The sequence below is a fragment of the Agelaius tricolor genome, unplaced genomic scaffold (assembly GCF_023055355.1).
Source record: "Agelaius tricolor isolate 1412-34295 unplaced genomic scaffold, bAgeTri1.0.p SCAF_57, whole genome shotgun sequence".
Taxonomy (NCBI): domain Eukaryota; kingdom Metazoa; phylum Chordata; class Aves; order Passeriformes; family Icteridae; genus Agelaius; species Agelaius tricolor.
The window spans coordinates 34,098-48,875 of NW_027269317.1; the positions used below are offsets into that span (position 1 = coordinate 34,098).

At 53.8% G+C, this 14,778-nt stretch overlaps 1 long non-coding RNA gene and 1 pseudogene across 1 annotated transcript; one reads left to right on the forward strand and one right to left on the reverse strand.

The window, feature by feature from the left end:
• The first annotated feature begins 1,973 nt into the window (after positions 1–1,973).
• On the forward strand, positions 1,974–5,773 carry LOC139604977 (class I histocompatibility antigen, F10 alpha chain-like; annotated as a pseudogene).
• On the reverse strand, positions 4,464–14,477 carry LOC139604992 (uncharacterized). Its single transcript, XR_011684198.1, has 2 exons — positions 14,291–14,477; positions 4,464–5,726 (listed from the first exon to the last, which is right to left on the reverse strand). It is a non-coding gene; the product is annotated as an uncharacterized lncRNA (long non-coding RNA).
• Positions 14,478–14,778: the final 301 nt, after the last annotated feature.

The following is a 14,778-nucleotide window of genomic DNA, read 5'->3' on the forward strand; positions in this document are numbered from 1 at the left end:
ACGGGGGTAACGGTCAGTAACAGTAAAAGGGGAGGGGTTCTGCGTGATCTCGCGATATCTCAAGACCTCGCGATATTTCCCCACAGCCTCACGATCGTCATTGGGGGGGAGCACTGAAAAACAGACCCCTCCTGTCTGAAGTTTCTGATCCTGTAGGGGAAAGTCATATGCCTGAGACCTGAGAGTGTTGCTCAATTATTGTTTTCACAGGTGCATTTGCTATATGCTACACTGAGCTCAAAGGGCATTTTGCCCTTTTGCACAATAGCTCTGGAATTCTCCCCGCCTCTCAGCCTGGCTGAACTTCTCCTAGGCTTTAGGGTGGTCCCCCCAAAGAAGGTGCCTCTCGCTCGTTCATAACCACCATGACAGACAAACCGAGATGTAAGAAGCCTCTTCATCAAGAGACCAAGACATGAAATCCCTATGTGAGAAGGCCCCCTCTCACCTTCTTCCAGAGACTGGGACTGAAACCCCCAACCCGGGAGAGGTGTGCAGTGGGGGGGGAAGGAAAGCTGTCCAAAGCAAGATGGATGTTGCAGGTGCAGGCAGTCAACCACGAAAACAATGGCTCTCACCTACTGCCAAACATGGACTGTGTGTACCCCTTTCCAAACACCATTCTTTCCCCCTGAAGATACAGTAAACTACCTTTGATTTGGTTGCAAAATCCATCCCCCCTTCCCCCATCAAAAAAGAGTGTAATTGGGGTCCAGATGAACTGTGCCTCTGAGATCTCCCTGGACGCGGCCTGGTGAACTCCATGGGCTGGACATGGAGGGACTTGGCAGTTTGACGTTTGGTAGCTATATACCCATTCTTTTTCCTCCCTCTTTTCCCTTATTTTTTCCTTTTTTCCCTGATTCCTTCCCAAGGCATTTTTGCTGTGGTTATTTCAATAAAGGTGCATTTGTTTTGATTATCACTGCAAACCCCCTTGTACCGTGTCAGTTCTTTTGCACCCTGAGATCAATCCACGAACCATCACGAAACCCATTCATAAGGACGGATCATGACACACCCAAGCTGCGTCCCCGGGATCCGCCCGCCTCTCCCAGCCCCAGAGCCCCCTTTCCGTGACCCAGGGACCCCCTGAACCCCCTTTTCTGCCTTTCCCAGCTCCCAGACCCTACTTCCCTGAACAATGGAGACTCCTGGACCCCTTTTCTGGGTTCAGGGACCCCCTGGATCCCCCAGCCCGCCTCTCACAGTCCCTTCCTGGAACCTTGGACCCTTCCCGGCTCTCCCAGTTCCGCTTCCCAGCCCTTGGACACCCCCAGACCGCCCAATCTCTGCGTGCCCCCAGTTCTCCACCCCCTGTGCGTCCTGCGGGGATGTCCTGGCAGGTCCCGGGGGGGTTCAGGGGAATTCCCAGGGTTTGCTCTGTCCCCTCTCCCTCCCCGCGCTGCCCCGGTCACTTTCGCGTCTCCCAAGCTGCGGCACCGGGACCCGCCCGGGGACCGAGGACTACCCCGGCACCGGGACCTGCCTGAACAGCAATTCCTGGGAACGGGGACCCCCGAACTTCCATTTCCAGGCGAACCCCCCTTCCTGGGCACAGAGACCGCCTTGAACGTTCATTTCGGGGCACTGGGAGCCTCCCTGTACCCCCTTCCCCAGCCCCAATAACCCCTGCACCCCCTTATCTGGAGCCTGGAACCCCCTGAACCCCAAATCCCGGGCATGGAAACCCCCCTGAACCCCCATTTCTGGGCACCGGGACCCCACTGCATCCCCTTATACAGCACTGGGAGTCCTTGACCCCCCCATTCTGCTGCACCAGGACCCCCGTGCACCCCCATATCCAGGACTGGAACCCTCCCAAACCCTCCATTCTCAGGCACAGGGACCCCCCTGCACCCCCTCATCCAGCACCAAAGCCCCCCTGCACCCCCTTTCCTGGCCCTCCCCCATCTCAGACACCCCAGCCCCCGCTTTTCCTTGGGGCGGGGCCAGGGCTGTGGGCGGGGCCGCAGCGGAGCAGCGCCATGGCTCCTGCGCTGGCTCTGGGGCTGCTCTTGGGGCTCCTGGGGGACCCGGGGGGCGTGACCAAAGGTGAGTGGGAACCCCGAAATGGGGAAACTCCTGAAGTTCCATTTCCGGCCACCGGGAACACCCTAGACTTCCATTCCTGGGCAGGGGAACCCCCCTGTACCCCAATTTTGAGTCTACTGACCCCTCTCAACCCCCTTCACCAGCCCCTGAACCCCATTCCTGGACAGGAAAACCCTCCCGAACTGCCATTCCCAGGCAACAGAATCCACTGAGCCCCCATTCCTGGGCGCCCATGTCCGGGCACCGAGACCCCCCTGTACCCTCTTCCCCGGCACCGGGACCTGCTCGTCCTGCGGGGAGAGGTGTCTCAGGATGTCCAGGAGGGTCCCTGGGGGGATTCTGAGCCCCAGGACCCCCCTGAATTTTCAGTTCTGGGCACTGGGACCCCCCTGCACCCCCTTATCCAGTACCAATTCCCCCCTGCAACCCCTTTCCCATCCATCCTGCCTTCCCCAGTCCCCAGACCCCTCTTTTCCTTCATCCTGAGACCCCTGGACTTCCATTCCTTCTTTTCTCAGTCCCCAGCCCCCCCCATTTCTCTGCATCAAGGACCCCCAGATTCCTATTCCCAGGTCTCCCCACCCTGTGACCCCTCATTCCTTGGCACTGGGGACCCCTGGATCCCCTTTCCTGGGCACATGCATCCCCTGGAACCCCCATGCCACTTTCCCAGTCCCTGTACCTCCTCTCCCCCTTTCCATAACCCTGGAACCCCCTGAGCCCCCATTCCTGGACACCAGGACCCCCTGCAGGCCCTTTCCTGTCCATCCCACCTCTCCCACCCTGTACACCCTTTCCTTGGCCCCAGGATCCCCAAACCCCTTCCCAGCTCTCCCAGTTCCCCTTTCATTGTTCCATGATCTCCTCAATCCCCCCAAATCTCCGTGTCCCCCCAGTTCTCCACTCCCTGCGTTACCTGCACGTGGTGGTGTCAGAGCCCAGCCCGGGGATCCCCCAGTTCATGGATATTGGGTACCTGGATGGGATCCCCTTCGTGCGCTACGACAGCGAGCGGGGCCGGGCAGAGCCGCTGATGCAGTGGATAAAGGATGGAGTCAAGCCAGAATATTGGATATGGGGACCCAGACCAATGTGAGGAACCAGCACAGTGATGTCAGGAACCTGAAGATACTGCGTGAGCGGTACAACCAGAGCGGCGATGAGTGAGGGGAGCTGTGGGACTGGAATGGGGATCCATAGGGCTGGAATGGGATCTGTAGGGCTGGGATCCATGGGGCTGGGATGGGATCTCTGGGGCTTGAATGGGAACTGTAGGGCTGGGGATTGGATCCATGGGGCTGGAATGGGATCTATAGGTCTCAGATGTGGATTCACAGGGCTCTAAGTGGCTGAAATGGGGATCTATTAGGTTGGAACGGGATATTTTGTGATCCACGGGTTGGGATATGGATCCATGGGGCTGGGATGAGATCCATGGGGCTGGGTTGGGATCCATGGCGTTGGGATGGGATCTGTGGGGCTGGAATGGGAACTGTAGGACTGAGATGGGGATCGATGGGGCTGAGATGGGGATCCATTAGACTGGGATGGGATAGCTTGTCATTCATGGAGCTGGGATGGGATCTGTGCACTTGGGTTGGAATCCATGGGGGTGGGATGTGGATTCGTGGGGCTGGGATGGGAACTGTAGATCCCCAATGTGGATTCACAGGACTCCAAGGGACTGAAATGGGGATCCATTAAGCTGGGATGGGATCTGTTGAGCTGAGATGGGATCCATGGGGCTGGGATATGAATCCATGGAGCTGGGATGGGATCTGTGGAACTTGGGTACAGATCTATGGGGCTGGGATGGGATCTGTAGATCTTGGATGTGGATTCACAGGGCTCCAAGGGGCTGAAAATGGAGATCCATTAGACTGGGATAGGATAGCTTGTGATCCATAGGGCTGGAATGGGATCTATGGGGCTAGGATAAGAACTGTAGGGTTGAGATGGGGATCCGTGGGGTTAGGATGGGGATCCGTGGGGCTGGGATGGGATCTGTGGGGCTGGAGTGGGGTCTGTAGGGCTGGGGTGAGCATCCATGGGGCTGGGATGGGATCTATAGGTGTCAGATGTGGATTCATAGGGCTCCAAGGGGCTGCAATGGGGATCCATTAGACTGGGATGGAATATCTTGTGATCCATGGGGCTGGGATTGGATCCATGGGGCTGGGATCTGTGGGGCTGGGATGGGATCTGTTGGGTTGACTTCCATGGGGTTGGGATGTGGATCCATGGGGCTCCAAGGGGCTGGGATGAGGCTCTGTGGGTCTCCATCAGACTCTGCGGCTCCAAAGGGCTGGAATGTGGCTCTGTGGGGCTGGGACACAATTCCAGGGGTCTCTGTGGGTACAATCCCCCAAGGTCTCCACACAAGGTTGAGGTCTCCACACAAGGTTGACAGTTTATGGCTGTGACTTCCTGTCCGATGGGAGTGTCCGTGGATCCCACCAGATTGGCTACGATGGGCGGGATCATATCTCCTTTGACCTGGGATTCAGGAGATTCGTGCCGGCCGACAGCGCTGCTGAGATCACCAGGAGACGCTGGGAACAGGAATTGAACGGGGTTGAGATGTGGACAAATTATCTGAACCACATCTGCCCAAAATGGCTCCAGAGGCACATCAGATATGGGCAGAAGGAGCTGGAGCGCAAAGGTGGGAGCAGAATTCCTATGAGGGATTTGGGAATGGAGGACTTGGGAACACAGTATTTCCAGTGGGAATTCTATGGTCAGATCTCATCCCAATCCCATTGCAGTGTGAATTCCATGGTCAGATCTCACCCTGATCCCATTCCAGTGGGAATTCTGTGGGCAGATCTCACCCCAATCCCATTCCACTGGGAATTCTGTGGGCAGATGTCACTCTCATCCTATTCCAGTGGGAATTCCATAGGTAGAACTCACCCCAGTCCCATTCCAATGGGATGTCCCTCACCATTCCATGGATGTCCATTACCATTATCCCATTCCAGAGCCCCCTGATGTCCATGTGTCCGGAAGAGAGGAACACGGGATGCTGATCCTGTCCTGCCACGCGTACGGATTCTACCCCAACACCATCGCAGTCAGCTGGATGAAGGGGGGTGAAACCTTGGATCAGGAGACGGAGTGGGGCGGGATCGTTCCCAACAGCGACGGCACCTTCCACACCTGGGCCAGGATCGAGGCGCTGCCGGAGGAGCGGGAGCAGTACCGGTGCAGGGTGGAGCATCCCGGAATGCCAGAGCCCGGGATCTTCGCTTGGGGTGAGGCTGGGAATGTGGGGATTGGGAATTTGGAATTCCTAAATGGGGATTCCCCTCCCCCTCCTCACTATCCCATCTCTCCGTGGTGGTCGCTGTGTCTGTCATTGCTGCCATCCTCATCCTCATCGTTGTCCTCATCAGATTCGGCGTCTGGAAGCTCCAATCCGGTAACACACGGGATGGGGGTCGGGAAGGGACACGGATCCACCCAGCACTGTTCTGGGAATCCTGTGCCACCGATGCTGATCCCACTTTGTTTCCACAGGGAGGAGGGACAGGAATGGATACAACCCGGCGGCCGGTGAGTTCCAATGGCAGATCCAGCTCTGGATCCCCTCTGTGTGGATCCCAGGATGGATCCTGGGGTTAATCCCAGTGTGTGATCCGTGCTGGAATCTCATGGATCTTCTCTCTCTGCAGGAAAAGACATGGGAATGAATGGCTCCACTGCAGATACAGCATGGGATCAAGGTGGGATTCCAGAGGGAGATTGGGGCAGGATGGACAGACTGGGATTGGGGAGGGATTTTGGATCAGGGTAGGGGTCTAGAGTGGGATCAGGTGGAATTGTAAAGTGGGGATGGAGCTGGATTCTGGAGCAGTATCAGAAGGGATGGATGGAGCAGGATTGGGGCAGGAGTGATGGAGTGGGATCAGGGAGGGATTCCAGTGCAGGATTGGGTAGAATGGATGGAGCAGGATTAGGTGGGATCGATGGAGCAGGACTGGGACAGGACTGGGGCAGGATCAAGTGGGATAGATGGATGGAGCAGGATTGGGGTGGGGTCAGGTAGGATTCTGGAGCAGCTCCCTCTCCCAAGGGGATCCAGCCAAGTCCATCCTGTGGAATGGGGACAGGGACAGGGTGACACCGTGACCCTCTCTCATCCTGGTAGTAATCACTACCTGAGGGATCCATGGGGCTGGATCCGGCCCCTTCCCTCTTCCTGGGAAAGCTGAGAGCTGCCAGCAGAGCTCATCCCACTGCTCCCACCCACCTCGCTTCTCTTGGTAACAGATCCATTTCCCCTTTTCCATGTCCCAGTGTTTTAAAGCCAATAACCACAAATATTCACAATGCTTCAGTTCTGGTGTGAAATTATCCTGCTTGGGGCAATAAATTCTGCTTGGGGCAATGTCCTGGATTGTCAAGCAAATTGTATTCTATTTGCCACCTGTATGGCAGTTGTCTTCTGTTAAGTAGGCAGTTTTCCTTATCTCTTCCACAACTGGGGAGACATCCGTTGATAACAGGCTATTGAATGTCACTGCACAACTGATAAGAACGACAGCATCCCAGTGTGAGATGCTCCACCCAGAGGGGAGAGCCAAGCATTCCTACCTGGATATAATCTTGAGTTTCTGGAACACCAGCATGGCTTCCTCCACGAGATTTCCCAGAGGAAACAGCTGCTCTCTTCCCCTAGATCTTCAGAGGAAGACTACACTCTTCTACAGGATCCCTGCTCCAACAGAACCCACCTGACACTCTAGGAGGGCTGCAGCCACGATTCCAATTGGACTGCTACCAATACCCTGACCCACAGGGTGTCAGGTTGTGTTCTGACTCTGTCAGTGTTGTTTTAGTTTACTGCATTGTTTATTTTATCCTTTTATTTTCTTCCCTACTAAAGAACTGTTATCCCTGCTCCCATATTTTTTGCCTGAGGGCCCCTTAATTTAAAATTTATAGCAATTTGGAAGGAGGGGGTTTACATTCTCCATTTCAGGGGAGGCTCTTGCCTTCCTTAGGAGACTCCTGTCTTTCCAAACCAAGACAGATTTTGGTGCTTAACGTGAGGCTTGAGGGCACAGAAATAAAAAGGAAATAACAGTTCTTGAGTAATCTAATTTTTGTACGCTGCTACAGAAACCTTGTTAAGCTGTCATCATGTGGTCCAGCTTACCTTGGTTTGGGTGGCATGTGGTTGTGGCTACATTTCTCCCATTTGCAGGCCCTTATCTAAACATGGGTCCTATAACCAAGGCTACTGTGGCTGTTATCCAGTTTGTTTTATGGGTGAATAAGGGGAGGAATTAATGGCTTTTTAACTTCCTCTGGAAAGCAGGCACATGGATTCACAGCTATCACACTCTAACTGTATGTTTTTGGGGTTACTTTAATATTAGCACCTGCTGTGAGGAAATGACACCAGGGGAAATCTTCTCCCAACCCTTTAGCCATCTCTTTGGGTCTGCTCTACCAGTTTTTGAAGGGTTCAGATCCACTCTAAATACTAATGATATCAAACAGTGGCTGGTGTTGCTGGAAGGCTTGTTCTGTTTAGCATTTAGAGATAAGAGAAGATTAACTTGGATAACCACCCTGACACCTACCCCAAAGACAAGGGATGCTGCCCCAGAGCCTGGCCCTGCCCCACAGCCCACCTCAGCTATAAACTACCCAGATTGGATGGGGGTTCTGGTGAAGGAGATAAACGAGGTGAGCCAAATGCTGAAGGAGCACATTTCCCAAGCTCGTGAGAAGCCCTCCCAGTGTCTCGAAGAGGGAGAATCTAATAGTGCAGCAGTGGAACCCACAGATGTTACAACTGTCCAGGTTCCAGCTGAACTGCAAGGGCAGACACAGCCAGCAGCAGTTGCTCCTGTGGAAACAAGGAGATCTAAGATGAAAGCAGGGCACCCAGATAAGGGAGGGCCCTCACAACCCTCAGGAGACCCAGAGGTTGAGATCGTCACCGAGTCCCTGACGTACGAAAATCTCCAAAATCTGCACAAAGACATTGTATGATGGGGATATGAGACTTATACAACCTGGCTACTTTGGGTCTGGGACCTTATAAGTACAGGTGTGCAACTGGATGGTGGTGAGGCAAGAAATTTGGGACCCTCAACCCAAGACTCAGGTATCAATCAGATTTTTGTAAGGGAGCCAGGGTCCCTTTCCCTCTAGGAGCGGCTTTTAATGAGTGTCAGAGAGAGGTTTGTCCACAGGGAGAGCATGCAGGAGCACCACCATAGAATGTGCTGGAAGACCCTTGAGGAAGGGATCCAACAGCTGAGAGAAGTAGCAGCATTGGAGGGACTCTTTGGGAGGGATGGACAGCATGAAAATGACCCCGACAAGGTCGGGTGCACAGGGTAAATGTTGTGGAGCCTGGCAAATCTGGGGCCATCTCAATGATTAATGCAGATACCAACCAAGAGACAGTGGGCTCTGTCGCCAACAAGCTTAGAAAGGTGAGAGTATGATCAATGGCCCAATGCTGGCTCATGTCTCTGCTGTGATTAAAAATCTCAAAGAGGAGATGAAGGAGATGAGGGAGGGGTGAGGTGTCACAGACATGTTTTATGAAAAATCCTTTCCTTAGTATTTTTTCCTCCTGAGAAGCCGAGAGGCCTCAGGAACAAAATGTAAACAATAATTATCTGCTGCTGTGGAATTAACAGGTGGATCTGTGATTGGTCTCATGTGGTTATTTCTAATTACTGGCCAATCACAGTCCAGCTGTCTGGACTGTCTTGGTCAGTCACAAGCCTTTGTTACTCATTCTTTTTCTATTCTTAGCTAGCCTTCTGATGAAATCCTTTCTTCTATTCTTTTAGTATAGTTTTAATATAATATAGTTTAGTATAGTTTTAATATAATATATATCATAAAATAATAAATCAAGCCTTCTGACTTCTGTGGAGTCAACATTCTCGTCTCTTCCCTCATCCTGGGACCCCTGTGAGCACCACCACAGTGAGGAGCAACAGTTCCCATATGGCACCAGTGCAAGTCACAGCCCCAAAGTCAGAGCCCAATATTCCCCAGCTAGACAGAGAGGGTACACCCCAGGGGTTGACGTGTGGTTCTCCCTTCATGACCATGGGGAAGACATGGGAAGGTGGGATGGAAAACCCACTTCTGTCCTGGCAGCACGAGTGCATCAACTCACCGAGGGAAACACTAATCAAGGGAACTCCAGTAAAGTGAAGGTAGCCTCAACCTCCCATGACCGAGCTGCTGGGTATGATCTATCAGATCTCCTTGAAGGAGAGAACCTCTAGCATGCATGCCCAGGAAAGAAATAATAACCAGGATTAGGGGGCCCCTGCCTGTAGCCAGGAAGAGGCATGGGAAAACTGGATCTTTTAGACGGTGTGGATCTGATGGCCTGACACATCAAAGCCACAAAAATATGATGCCTTAGTTGATACTGGTGTGCAGTGTACTCTAATACCATCGGGACACGTGGGTGCAGAACCTGTTTCCATTGCCAGGGTGACGGGGATTGACTGTGTTGGAAGCCAAGGTGAGCCTGACTGGGAAAGAGGGGCAGAAACATCCTATTGTGACTGGCCCAGAGGCCCTGTGTGTTCTGGGCATAGACTTCCTCTGGAATGGCTTTACAAAGACCCAGAAAGACTCAAGTGAGCTTTTGGAATAGCTGCTGTAGAGGCAGAGAACATGAAGCAGTTGAATACCTTGCCTGGACTATCAGAAAACCCATCTGCAATAGGACTTCTGAAGGTGGAAGAGCAACGAGTGCAATTGCCACCTCGACAGTGCACCACCGGCAGTATCGGACAAATTGGGATGCTGTGATCCCCATGCACAAAATGATCCGTGAGCTGGAGAGCCAAGGGGTGGTCAGCAAAACCCACTCACCCTTCAACAGTCCCATCTGGCCTGTGTGCAAGTCTGACAGAGAATGGAGATTGACTGTGGACTATCGTGGCTTGAATGAAGTGACTCCACCACTGAGTGCTGCTGTGCTGGACATGCTGGAACTCCAGTACGAGCTGGAGTCCAAGGCAGCAAAGGGGTACGCCACCATTGACAATGCTAAGGTGCTCTTCTCCATTCCTCTGGCAGCAGAATGCAGGCCTCAGTTTGCTTTCACCAGGAGGGGCGTGCAGTACACCTGGAACCAACTGCCCCAGGGGTGGAAGCACAGCCCCATCATCTGCCATGAACTGATCCAGAGTGCACTGGAAAAGGGTGAGGCTCCAGAGAACTTGCAGTACATCAATGGCATCATTGTGTGGGGGAACACAGCGATGGAAGTGTTTGAGAAAGGAGAGAGGATCATCCAGATTCTGCTGGAAGCCGGCTTCGCTATCAAGAAGAGCAAAATCAAGGGACCTACCCAAAAGATCCAGTTCCTGGAGTAAAGTGGCAAGATGGACGGTGTCAGATTCCCACTGAGGTCATCAACAAGATCACAGCAGTGTCTCCACCAACCAGCAAGAAGGAAACACAAGCTCTCCTAGACGCGATAGGTTTTTGGAGAATGCACATTCCCGAGTACAGTCAGACTGTGAGCCCTCTCTACCTGGTCACCCGCAAGAAGAACGATTTCCCCTGGGGCCCTGAGCAGCAACAAGCCTTTGCACAGATCAAGCAGAAGATCACTCATGCTGTAGCCCTTGGCCCAGTCAGGACAGGACCAGAGGTGCAGAACGTGCTCTGTAGCCGGGAACAATGGTGTGTCCTGGAGCCTTTGGCAGAAGATGCCTGGGGAGACTCGAGGCCAACCAACTTCTAGAGCAGAAGTTACAGAAGATCCAAAGCCAACTACACTTCCACAGAGAGGAAAATCTTGGCTGCCTATGAAGGAGTCCAGGCTGCCTCAGAGGTGATTGGCACAAAAGCGCAACTCCTCCTGGCACCCCAACTACCAGTACTGGGGTGGATGTTTAAAGGAAAGGTTCCCACCTCCCACCACGCCACTGACACCACATGGAGTAAATGGATTGCTCTCATCACACAGTGCGCCCATATTGGAAACTGAATCACCCTGGGATTTTGGCAATAATTACAAACTGGCCAGAAAGTGAGAACTTTGGTCTCACTGATGAAGAGGAACAAGAACCAGTGACGTGCTGAAGAAGCTCCTCCCTATGACCAACTGCCCCCAGAGGAAACGCGCTACGCTCTTTTCACTGACGGTTCCTGTCGCATCGTAGGGATGAACTGGAAGTGGAAAGCAGCCGTATGGAGCCCCACACGACAGGTTGCAGAGGCCACTGAAGGAGAAGGTGGATCAAGTCAACTTGCTGAACTCAAAGCTGTTCAGCTGGCCCTGGACATTGCTGAAAGAGAGAAGTGGCCAAAACTCTACCTTTATACTGATTCATGGATGGTAGCCAATGCTCTGTGGGGATGGCTGGAGAGGTGGAAAGAGTCCAACTGGCAGCGTAGAGGAAAACCAATTTGGGCTGCTGATGAGTGGAAAGACATCGCTACCAGGGTAGGGAGGCTACCTGTGAAAGTCCACCATGTAGATGCTCATGTTCCCAAGAGTAGAGCTAATGAGGAACACTGAAACAATGAGCAGGTAGACCAGGCTGCAAAAATAGAGGTGTCGAAGATAGACTTAGATTGGCAACATAAGGGGGAGTTGTTCCTAGCTCGATGGGCCCATGATGCCTCAGGCCATCAGGGCAGAGATGCCACCTATAAGTGGGCACAAGACTGAGGGGTGGATTTAACCATGGACGGTATTTCACAGGTTATCCATGACTGTGAGACGTGTGCTGCCCTCAAGCAGGCCAAGCGAGTGAAGCCCCTATGGTACGGTGGGTGATGGTCCAAGTACAAGTATGGGGAGGCCTGGCAGATTGACTCCATCACACTGCCCCAGACACGCCAGGGCAAGCGCTACCTGCTGACCATGGTGGAAGCCACAACTGGATGGTTGGAAACCTACCCTGTGTCTCATGCTAATGCCTGGAACACCATCCTGGGCCTTGAAAACCAGGTCCTTTGGAGGCATGGTAGCCCTGAGAGGATTGAGTCAGACAACGGGACCCATTTCAAGAATGGCTTTAACACCTGGGCCAGGGAACATAGTATTGAATGGATATACCATATCCTCTATCATGCACCAACTGCTGGGAAAGTTGATGGGTGCAATGGACTACTTAAAACTACCCTTAAGGCACTCAGTGGGGGGACTTTTAGAAATTGGGAAATGAACTTAGCAAAAGCCACCTGGATGGTCAACACCAGAGGGTCCATAAATCGAGCTGGTCCTGCCCAGTCTGAACCCCTGCACACAGTGGAGGGAGATAAAGTTCCTGTGGTACATATGAAAGGCATTTTAGGGAAGACTGTTTGGATTAATCCCACCTCAGGCAAAGACAAACCCATCCGTGGAATTGTTTTTGCTCAAGGACCTGGTTACACTTGATGGGTAATGCAGAAAGATGGAGAAAGCCATTGTGGACCACAGGGAAACCTAGTCTTAAGTGAGAACTCTGTGTAAGGTTTCATTGTGATGCAGATGGAAATAGAATAAGGGGTGGGTAATGTCCTGACTGCCATGCTTTCTATTTGCCATCTGAATGGCAGTTGTCTTCTGTTTTCCTTATCTTTTCCACAACCAATCCTCCCTCAGGGGAGACATCTGTTGTTAATAGGCTGTTGCATGTCACTGCATGGCTGATAAGATCTACAGCATCCCACTGGGAGATGTGAGCCCAGAGAGAGGAGCCAAGCATTGCTACCCAGATATAATCTTGAGATTCTGGAACACCAGCATGGCTTTCTCCACTGGATCCCCAGAGGAAACAGCTGCCTCTTCCACTGGATATTCAGAGGAAGACTTCACCCTTTCTACAGGACCACTGCTCCAACAAAACCGTATCTGCTACTCCAGGAGGACTGCAGGCACATTTCCACTTGGACTGCTACCAACACCCTGAACAACAGGATGTCAGGTTGTGTTCTGACTCTGGCAGTGTTAGTTGGATTTACTGCATTGTTTATTTTGTCCTTTTATTTTTTTCCCTAATAAAGAACTCTTATCCCTGCTCCCATATATTTGCCTGCGAGCCCCCTTAATTTCAAATTCATAACAATTCAGAGGGAGGAGGTTTACATTTTCCATTTCAGGGGAGGCTCCTGCCTTCCTTAAGCAGCTACCTCTCTTTCCAAACCAAGACAGGAATATTTTCCAAGGCTGGTCATAAGGAAAACAGGAACCTTTTAGCAGTTCCTGGGAGCAGACAGTGTTTCTGATAAGTTTGGAAAGAGCAAAACCCAGGTGCCGTTTCCAAGGACAAGAACTAACAAGCATTTCTCAGATCACACTGCAGCCTGGAAAGGAGGAGGGGGCAATGCACCACCACACTGGGATCTCAGGGGTGCCCATGGCCTGGGTGATGCTGCCTGATGTCAGCCACCCACCAAAGCCACTCTGTCCCTGCCTCCCACAGCTGCACAGGGCAGAGAAAATTTAACCAAGAGTTCCTGGGTTGGGATAAGACAGGGAGAGATCCCTCATCAAACACCAAAATGGGCATCACAGGCCCAGCCTGGGCACAGGGAGGGAACTTATTACCAACCAAATCACAGCAGCACAAGGAGAGGGGAAATAAATTTCTCCAACACCTTCCCCCCACCCAACAAGGGTCACCCAGAATGGGCATAACCAGGGCTCTGCCCAACGGGGGTCACTGGGGATCATCCAATGGGGATCCTCCCATGGGGGACTGTTGTATTGCACTAAAGATGGAGCTGGAACAGCGTATAAAGCTCTTCCTGCAATCAGGGCACTCGCAGGGCCTCTCCCGGAGTGGATGTGGCAGCGTGCCCTTAGGTCGGAGCTGTTGCTGAAGCTCTTCTCACACTCCCCACCCTCGTAGGGCTTTTCCCCAGTGGGGATCTGGCGATGATTGAAGAGGGGGGAGCTCGGGGATAGAGGCGAGGCAGGTCGGGCTGGGGCAGCGCTGGGCTCTGGGCCCGACCTGGGCGCCCCCCACGCGCCCCCTCCCCAAACAGCCCCGGCGGGGGACGCAGGTGGGGTCCGGGTGGGGGGTGCTGGGTTCCTGTTTTGGGGTCCCACTCTCCCCTTTTCCCCACTTTCCCACCGTCTCCCACCCCTTCCTCACCTCCCCCCAATCCTCAGCCCCTCCCGCTCGGCCTTTGGGGGGTCCCCTCCTCCTCCCCCTCCATTCCGGGCTCCCCCCTTCGCTCCCTTTTCCCCCTTCTCCCCCCTGTCCCAGCGCCTCCCGACCCCGCTCACCCGAGAGCTCCGCGCCCGCAGCCGGGAGGGCTCCCAGCACCACCAGTGCCACCAGTAGGGCCCCAGCTGCCGCCCCTCGCCCCATGGCCGGGGCCGGGCAGGGAGCAGCAGCCCCAAAGCAGCCGCGCTGCGCTGGCAGCACCAGTCCGGAGCAGGGCGGGCTCGGCAGCGCCGCGCGCTCTCATTGGCTGCCGCCACTTTTGGCGACCCGATCTCTGAGGCTCCGCCACACAACTGATGACTCTTCAACGCCCCGCGTTCCCATTGGCTGCGGCGCGTTTTGGCTGTGTTTTGATTGGCTGAGGCCTTTCCGGGCCGCTGCAGCCCCGGGCTGGGAGTTTTTTGGGGAGGGGGAACCTTGGGGCGCTGGGCAGGTGGGAGCTCAGGTGAGCCCAGCAATGCGTGCCCAGGGGCGCGGGATCTCAGCGGTGCCCGTGGCGAGCGGTGACGCTGGCCCGATGCCAGGCACCCCCAGAGCCGCTCTGTCC